Below are 10,155 nucleotides of genomic sequence, written 5' to 3'. Positions count from 1 at the left end.
AAGCCTTGAACACGGGAATGGACACTGCGCGGTAATGTGCCTGGGCCTCCCAAGTTCAGACCAGACAGTGGACACTGTGGGCTCTATTGCCAGGGCTCCCTGCGTGTGGACAGAACAAAAGGCAGCGTTGGTGATGTGTGCTGTGATTATTTGAGGTTATCTGGTTTTCTTATTGATACCATTAGTGTAATTTGTTATCATTTATGTGTAGGCACCTGGGAGAAATAGAGTGACCTGCCAATCCTTGCACTCTAGGCCTTTTTGTTTTGCGTTGCCTTTGGACTGTCAACTTGTACTAGTTGACGGGGAGTGAGATCTCTTTCTATGTTGACTTTCATTACAGAGATTTTGAGTGCAGGAGGTCTTGTTACACCTGTACAGGGACCATGCCTGGAGCATTCTGCGTAATTGTAGACTCCTTATCTAACGAAGGACTTGCCAGACTAGATGCTGGGACTGTTGTATGAAAAGAGAATGTGTTAACTCTTCTGTTCTAAAAGAATGAGAGATTGCATTGAAATATGAAATTTTGACTGGGCTTGAGAATTTTTTTTTTACTTGGAGCATAGCAGGCTGAGGGGTGACCGTATGGAAGTTTATAAAGTCATTTAGGTGAATAACCAAAGGTTTTTCCTCAGGATAGTGAAGTCCAGAACTAGAAGGCACAGGGTTAAAGTGAAGAGGAAAAGATACAAAAGGGACCTGAGGGGCAACTTTTTCTTAGAGATCGGGGAGAATATGGAACACGTTGTAAAACGCGTTTGGACAGGTACATGAATAGGAAAGTATTAGAGGGATATAGAAACATAGAAAACCTACAGCACAATACAGGCCCTTCGGCCCACAATGCTGTGCCGAACATGTACTTTAGAAATTACCTAGGGTTACCCATAGCCCTCTATTTTTCTAAGCTCCATGTACCTATCCAGGAGTCTCTTAAAACACCTTATCGTATCCACCTCCACTACCGTCACCGGCAGCCATTCCACGCCCTCACTACTCTCTGTGTTTTAAAAAAAAACTTACCCTTCACATTTCCTCTGTACTTATTTCCAAGCACCTTAAAACTGTGCCCTCTCATGTTAGCCATTTCAACCCTGGGAAAAAGCCTCTGACTATCCACACAATCAATGCCTCTCATCACCTTATACACCTCTATCAGGTCACCTCTGATCCTCCGCTGCTCCAAGGAGAAAAGACTGAATTCACTCAACCGATTCTCATAAGGCATGCTCCCCAATCCAGGCAACGTAAATCTCCTCTGCACCCCTTCTATAGTTTCCACATCCTTCCTGTGGTGAGGCGACCAGAACTGAACACAGCCTCCAAGTGGGGTCTGACCAGGGTTCTATATAGCTGCAACATTACCTCTGAGCTCTTAAACTCAGTCCCATGGTTGATGAAGGCCAATGCACCATATGCCTTCTTAACCACAGAGTCAAACTGCGCAGCAGCTTCATTGAGTGTCCTGTGGACTTGGACCCTAAGATCCCTCTGATCCTTCACACTGCCAAGAGACTTACCATTAATACAATATTCTGCCATCATATTTGACCTACCAAAATGAACCACCTCACACTTATCTGGGTTGAAATCTATCTGTCACTTCTCAGCCCAGTTTTGCATCCTATCGATGTCCTGCTGTAACCTCTGACAGCCTTTCACACTATCCACAACACCCCCAACCTTTGTGTCATCAGCAAATTTACTAACCCATCACTCCACTTCCTCATCCAGGCCATTTATAAAAATCACGAAGAGAAGGGGTCCTAGAACAGATCCCTGAGGTACACCACTGGTCATCGGCCTCCATGCAGAAAATAACCTGTCTACAACCACTCTGTCTTCTGTGGGCAAGCCAATTCTGGATACACAAAGCAATGTCCCCTTGGATCCCATGCCTCTTTACTTTCTCAATAAGCCTTGCATGGGGTACCTTATCAAATGTCTTGTGCTGAAATCCATATACACTACATCTACTGCTCCACCTTCATCAATGTGTTTAGTCACATCCTCAAAAAATTCAATCAGGCTCATAAGGCACAACTTGCCTTTGACAAAGCCATGCTGACTATTCCTAATCATATTATGCCTCTCCAAATGTTCATAAATCCTGCCTCTCAGGATCTTCTCCATCAACTTACCAACCACTGAAGTAAGACTCACCAGTTTATAATTTCCTGGACTATCTCTACTTCCTTTCTTGGATAAGGGAACAACATCGGCAACCCTCCAAACCTCTGGAACCTCTCCTGTCCCCATTGATGATGCAAAGATCATTGCCAGAGGCTCAGCAATCTCCTCCCTTGCCTCCTACAGTAACCTGGGGTACATCTCGTCAAAAGCTCCAGCACATCCTCTTAATGTCTCAAGCTTTTCAATCCACTGTCAGTCATCCCTACAATCGCCAAGATTCTTTTCTGTAGTGAATACTGAAGTGAATTCTGTAGTGAATACTTAAGTATTCATTAAGTACCTCTGCTACCTCCTCCGGTTCCATACACAATTTTCCACTGTCACACTTGATTGGTCCTATTCTCTCACGTCTTATCCTCTTGCTCTTCACGTACTTGTAGAATGCCTTGGAATTTTCCTTAATCCTGCCCACCAAGGCCTTCTCATGGCCCGTTCTGGCTCTCCTAATTTCATTCTTAAGCTCCTTCCTGCTAGCCTTATAATCTTCTAGATCTCTATCATTACCTAGTTTCTTGGACCTTTTGTAAGCTTTTCTTTTCTTCTTGATTAGATTTCAACAGCCTTTGTACACTACAGTTCCTGTACCCTACCATCCTTTCCCTGTCTCATTGGAACTTACCTATGCAGAACGCCACGCAAATATCCCCTAAACATTCGCCAGATTTCTGCCGTACATTTCCCTGAGAACATCTGTTCCTAATTTATGCTTCCAAGTTCATGCCTGATAGCCTCATATTTCCCCTTACTTCAATTAAACACTTTCCTAACTTGTCTGTTCCTATCCCTCTCCAATGCTATGGTAAAGGAGATAGATTTGTCATCACTATCTCCAAAATGCTCTCCCACTAAGAGAACTGATACCTGACCAGGTTCATTTCCCAATACCAGATCAAGTACAGCCTCTCCTACTGTAGGCTTATTTACATACTGTGTCAGGAATCCTTCCTGAACACACCTAGCACATATGTAGGCAAATGGGACAACACACACAAAATGCTGGATTAACTCAGCAGGTCAGGCAGCATTTATAGAGAGGAATAAACAGATGATGTTTTGGGCCAAGACCCTTCATCAGGACTGGAAAGGAAAGGGCCATAATCCAGAATAAGAAGGTAGGGGGAGATGTAGAAATAGAAGCTAGCGGGTGATAGGGGAAACCAGGTGAAGGAAAAGATAGGTAGGTGGGTGAGGGGAGGGAATGGTGAGAAGCTGGAAGGTAATAGGTGGAGGAAGTAAAGGGCTGAAGAAGCTGGAATTTAATAGGAGAGGAGAGAAGAGGGAAACCAGGGGGAGGTGATGAGCACTTGAGGAGAAGAGAAGGGGAAATGGAAAAGAAGGAAGCAGGGCTGGCTCACTTAGGCTCACAGCCAAATTGGGGCCAAGGTGCATAGCTGTATGACTCTTATGTTTCTAAGTTACAAATTTGAGAACTGAGAGCCGTGAGAAAATTTGTTGGATTCTGTCTGCAGAATCTCAAGTGTGAAGAAACATGAACAGCCATTTTGGGATTTGTGTATCCAACTGGGTGCATGGACACACTCCTGATGTTGCTGTTAGGTCTCTCATTACGGTGGAGGTGCCTTATTCCTCTCTGTTCTCCTCACTGTAATGCATCACTAGTACGGAAGGCAGAAAAGGACGTCTTGACGGAACGTTAGCAGCAGTCAGTCAGTATCATACAGGCCGTGTTGCTCAACTGGTACATGACATGATATGCCTGGATACATGGTGCCCAGAACACCCCCTCTTCTCATTGCTACCATCAAGGAACAGGAACATGAAGAAACACACTTAATGTTCTAGGAACAGCTTCTTTCCCTCCATCATCAGTTTTCTGAATGGTCCGTGAACCCATGTATGCTACCTCATTTTGTTTCCTTTTTTTTTTGTTCTCTTTTTGCACAACTTATTTAATTTATATAATCTAGACACTATATATTCTTATTGTAACTTATAGTTACTATTATATAATGCATTGTGTGATGGTTCCCTGACAATGACAGGAAACCTGTGCAGGAGGATTGTTAAAGTGGAAAAGACATTCCACTGGGGCAGTTCCACTCTCTCGACCTGGGGTCTTCCTTGGTTGCAGTGGATGACCATGATGTCTTCTGTGCCTTGTCATGCCCTCGGCTCTGCATGAGGCGTTGCAGTACTGCCTTCTTGGCCGTTGGACCTCACTGTAGATCTTATCCACCCAGTCCTCTGGAGCTGACATTGAATGCTTGGACGGGCATGTCCATATCTCACCGGGGTATGAGGCCGCCGGCCACCCTCACCGGGTTTAGTCTGCCTGCCGCAGCGGTGTACCGGGGTGTGGCTGTTGTCGCATGCAGACAGCTACTCAGAGCCACGGGTGAGAGCTGAGTGTCCGGTGGGGACCAAAGGTGGGTGAGCTTCCTCAGACTGGACTGGACACAACAAGCCCCTTGATCAGAGGCGCTACCCCTCTCTGGAGCGAAACAACAAATTTCACAACATGTACCAGTGATATTTACGGATCTTGGTTCTGAATCTGATTCTGATTCAGGTAGTTTGTAGCATTGGTAAATCCCCACATAGCAGCTATTTGTATTACTGCCAACCCAGTAAGGTCAATATGCTGCAGGCACAAGTAATTAGTCAAAAAACCAGCTCATGGCAGATGCAGACCTCCATTATTATCGATGTTAGACCTAAATGCAGAGAATTCAAATAATGCTGTATGTGGGCCATGTTCAAGATTCAAGTTTATTTATTATGCTTACATCGAAACATACAGTAGAATGTGTCGTTTATGCAATAAAACCTTAAGACGTAGGAGCAGAATTATGACATTCTGCCCATTGAGCATGCTCTGCCATTCCATCATGGTTGATTTATTATCCCTCCCACCACATTCTCCCCGTCTTTACTAATCAAGAACCTATCAGCCTCTATATACAAGAGAAAATCTGCAGATGCTGGAAATCAAAACAACACACACAAAATGCTGGAGGAACTCAGCAGGCCAGGCAGCATCTGTGGAAAAAAGTACAGTCGACGTTTCAGGCCGAGACCCTTTGACAGGACTGGAGAAAAAAAGGTGAGTAGATTTAAAAGGTTGGGGGGTGCAGAGAGGTTGATAGGTTCATATATATATCTGTTTTAAAGGGACATCTTCTATTTTGCATCTGTGCCCTCTGGTTCTAGCCTCCCCCACTGTAGGAAAGATCCTCTCCATGTCCACATTATTTAGGCCTTTTAATATTCGATAAGTTTCAATGAGATCCCCACTCATTCTTCTAAACTCCAGTGAGTACAGGCTCCGAGCTATCAAACATTCCTCATGCTTAAGTGTTTATACATTTTTGGGGTTTTGCCAGCACTGTTAGCATTTATTGCCTATCCGTAATTGCCCTTGGGAAGATGATGATGAATCACTCCCTTGAATTACTCCTGTCCTTCCAGTGAAGGTACTCCCATTAAACCATTGCAGAGGACTATGGATGTACTGACAACTATAAAACCAAGTAATCTGAAGGCCAAAGCAAATTGTGACAATCTATAACCTTGACTCATTGGCTACCCTCTGAAATAACCATATTAGCCAAGGGCAATGAATGATAGCCTCTGTATACATCACAGTTGTCATCAGCTTCGTTTGGACCTGTCTGAATGAGTGTGTGCCTTTGAGAACATAGCAAAACCAAAAACCAGAAGATTCAAAGTCTGCTGAGGGCTAGATCTGTGGCATTCAAGACCAGTGATCAAAAACTATACCATAAGTCTAGGTACAACCTACAGAAGTCTATTATAAGAGCAAAATAATATAATTCTGATTGAAGTTAGAGGCAGAATGGATGCACATCAGCTCTGCAAAGGTTTGCAGGTCATTATATTCTGCAGGCTCTGATGCTTCACTCCCAGATAAGCTAAATGCATTCTGAGCACACTTTGAAAGGGAGAATAAAATACACCCATGTGAACCCCTGCAATATCTCGTGACCCTGTGATCTCTGTCCTGGAGGCCGATGTCAGAACATCGTCCATGAGGGTGAACCCTCGCAAGGCGTCAGGCCATGATGGTGTACCTGGTAGGCCACTGAAAGTCCATGGCAACCAACGGGCGGGAGTGTTCAAGGACATCTTCAATCTCTCACTGCCGCAGTCAGAGGTCCCCACCTGCTTCAAAAGGGCAACAATCGTACCAGTGCCCACCAAGAGCAGGGTGAGCTGCCTCAATGACCATCGCCCAGATGCATTCATATTTACTGTGAGGAATTGCTTTGAGGGATTGGTCACGGCCAGGATCAACTCCTGTCTAAGCAAGGATTTGGGCCCGCTGCAGTTTGCCTGATGCGACAATAGATCTACAGCAGATGCAATCTCACTGGCTCTCTACTCGGCCTTGAATCATCTAGAGAATAGCAATACCTATGTCAGGCTGCTGTTTATTGATCACAGCTCAATGCTCAACACCATCCTTCCCTCTGTACTAATCAACAAACACCAAAACCTGGGCCTCAGTACCTCCCTCTACAACTGGATCCTTGACTTCCTCATCTGGAGGCCACAGTCAGTGTGGATCAGAATTACCATCTCCTCCTCCTCTCTGACAATCAACACTGGCACACCTCAACGATGTGTGCTTAGCCCACTGCTGTACTCTCTCTACACCCACGACAGTGTGGCTAGGCGCAGCTCAAACGCCATCTATAAATTTGCCAGTGCCACAAGTATTGCTGACATGGTGACGAGGCATATAGGAGTGAGATAGATCAGGTGGTTGGGTGGTGTCACAATAACAGCCTCGCATTCAATGTCAGTAAGACCAAGGGATTGATTGTGGACTTTAGGAAGGAGAAGTCGAGGGAATATACACCAATCCTGATCAAGTGATCAGCAGCGGAAAGGGTGAGCAGTTTCAAATTCCTGGGTGTCAACATCTCCGAAAATGTATCCGGGGCCCAACATTTTGATGCAATTACAAAGAAGGCACGACAGTGTCTGTATCTTATCAGAAGCTTAAGGAGATTTGTTAAGTCACCAAAGACTCTCACGAATTTCTACACATGTACCGTGGAGAGCATTCTAACTGGCTGCATCACCGTCTGGTACGGAGGGGCCACTGCACAGGATCGGAATAAGCTGCAGAAAGTTGCAAACTCAGCCAGCTCCATCATGGAAACTAGCCTCCCCAGCAGCGAGGACACCCTCAAAAGGTGATGCCTCAAAAAGGGTAAATATAAATCCATCATTAAGGATCCCCATTACCCAGGACATGCCCTCTTCTCACTGCTACCATCGAGGAGGAGGTACATGAGCCTGCAGACACATTAGATTATGAGGATATGCAGTCCTCTTTTATTGTCATTTAGTAATGTATGCATTAAGAAATGATACAATATTCCTCCGGTGTGATATGACAGAAACACAGGACAGACCAAGACTGGAAAACTGACAAAAACCACATAATTATGACATATAGTTACAACAGTGCAAGCAATACTGTAACTTGTTGAAGAACAGGCCACGGGCACGGTAAAAAAAGTTCAAAGTCCTTTGAAAGTCCCACATCTCATGCAGATGGGAGAAGGAAGAAAACTCTCCCTGCCATGCCCAACCACAGTTCGACTCTGAGTTGTCCGAAAACTTCGAGCCTCCGACACCGAGCACCATCTCTGCCGAGCGTTTCGACCCCGGCCCCGGCCACCAGCAGCAGGCAAAGCCGAGGACTCGGGGCCTTCCCTCCGGAGATTCTCGATCGCACAGCGGCAGCGAACTGGGCATTTCAGAAGTTTCTCCAGATGTTCCTCCATGCTTCTTATGGCTGTCTCCATCAAATCAGAATTGTGCACGGCCCTTATTTAACAGATGCGATATCACTTCACCAGAGAGGTTGTGCGCGCTGCGTCATTCTCAACATTTTAGGAACAGCTTCTTCTCCACCATCAGATTTCTGAATGGACAATGAACGCATGTACACTACCTCACTATCTTTCTTACCCTCTTTTTGAACGACCTATCTAACCTAAATTTTTAATATATACAGTATATTTCTTATTGTAATTTATAGTGTTTTTATTATGTTCTACCATGGACTGCTGCTGCAAAACAACATATTTCATGACGTATTTATTATTTAGAAATACAACACAGAACGGCCCCTTCCTGCCCAACGAGCCGCAGCGCCCAGCAGCTCACCTATTTAACACCAGACTAATCGCAGGACAGTTTACAGTCACCGATTAACCTACTAACCAGTACTCCTTTGGACTAGGGGAGGAAACCAGAGCACTCGGAGGAAACCCAAGCGTTCATGGGGAGGACGTACAAGTTCCTTACAGAGGATCCTGCAGGTGTTGTCTATCTACGCTGCACTTTCTCTGTGACCGCTACCCTCTATTCTGCAACGTTTTACTGGGAGGTGTTCTGGATGCTAGAGGCAGGGGTGGGTTGAGTTCTTCGGATGGCCCAAGAACCATCTGATGGGAAGGAGGCCTAAAATTGGGCTAGGGAGTCGACTGTTTCTCCTAGTTTGGAATATGGAGCCCCCCCCCCCAAATAAAATCTATTTTAGCATCGGAAAAGTTCGGAATTCATTGAGGTGGGCTTCATTTCCGTAGACACGGGCGATGGTGACTGTTTGAATCGGTACAAGTTAGAAGTGATATTAAACCTGATTCTGATCCTTTTGAAATGTGAAAACATTGTCTCACTTTTCTTTCCTCGTCAATAGATCCTGAGGTAAATACAGGAGGGGAGAAAGACTCACAACACGCTGGAGGAACTCAGCAGGTCGAGCAGCATCCGTGGAAACAATCAATCGACGTTTCGGGCCGGAACCCTTTGTCAGGACTGTAGGAGGAAGGGACAGGGGCCCTATAAAGGAGGTGGGGGGAGGGTGGGAAGGAGAAGGCTGGTAGGTTCCAGGTGAAAAACCAGTAAGGGGAAAGATAAAGGGGTGGGGGAGGGGAAGCAGGGAGGTGATAGGCAGGAAAGGTGAAGAAGGAATAGGGGAAAACACAATGGGTAGTAGAAGGAGGCGGAACCATGAGGGAGGTGATAGGCAGCTGGAGGAGGGGGCAGAGTGAAATAGAGATAGGGGAAGGGAGGGGGAGGGAATTACTGAAGTTGAAGAATTCTATGTTCATACCAAGGGGCTGGAGACTACCTGGACGGTATATGAGGTGTTTGTTCCTCCAACCTGAGTTTAGCCTCATCATGGCAGTAGAGGAGGCCATGTATGGACATATCTGAATGGGAGTGGGAAGCAGAGTTGAAGTGGGTAGCTACTGGGAGATCCTGTCTGTTGTGGCGGACGGAGCGGAAGTGGTCCCCCAATCTGCGGTGGGTTTCACTGACGTAGCGGAGGTCGCACAGGGAGCACCGGATGCAATAGATGACCCTAACAGACTCACAAGTGAAGTGTTGCCTCACTTGGAAGGACTGTTTGGGGCCCTGAATGGTGGCAAGAGAGGAGGTGTAGGGACAGATGTAGCACTTGCACTTACAGGGATAAGTGCCGGGTGGGAGATCCGTGGGGAGGGACGTGTGGACCAGGGAGTCGCGGAGGGACCGATCGCTGCAGAAAGCGGAGAGGGCTGGAGAGGGAAAGATGTGCTTAGTGGTGGGGTCCTGTTGAAGGTGGCGGAAGTTGCGGAGGATAACGTGCTGGATCCGGAGGCTGATGGGGTGGTAGGTGAGGACAAGGGGAACTCTGTCCCTGTTGTGGTGGCGGGAGGGTGGGGTGAGAGCCGAAGCGCGGGAAATGGAGGAGATGCGGGTGAGGGCATCATTGATGACGGCAGAGGGGAAACCACAATCCTTAAAGAAAGAGGACATTTGAGATGTCCTGGAACGGAAAACCTCATCCTCGGAGCAGATGCAGCGGAGACGGAGGAACTGGGAATAGGGAATGGCAGTTTTGCATGTGGCGGGGTGGGAAGAGGCATAGTCGAGGTAGTTATGAGAGTCAGTGGACAGTCTGTCTCCAGA

Source organism: Mobula birostris, chromosome 25, assembly GCF_030028105.1.
Source record: "Mobula birostris isolate sMobBir1 chromosome 25, sMobBir1.hap1, whole genome shotgun sequence".
Taxonomy (NCBI): Eukaryota; Metazoa; Chordata; class Chondrichthyes; order Myliobatiformes; family Myliobatidae; genus Mobula; species Mobula birostris.
The sequence above is the reverse complement of the archived record's forward strand: the minus strand, read 5'-3'. Positions refer to the sequence as shown.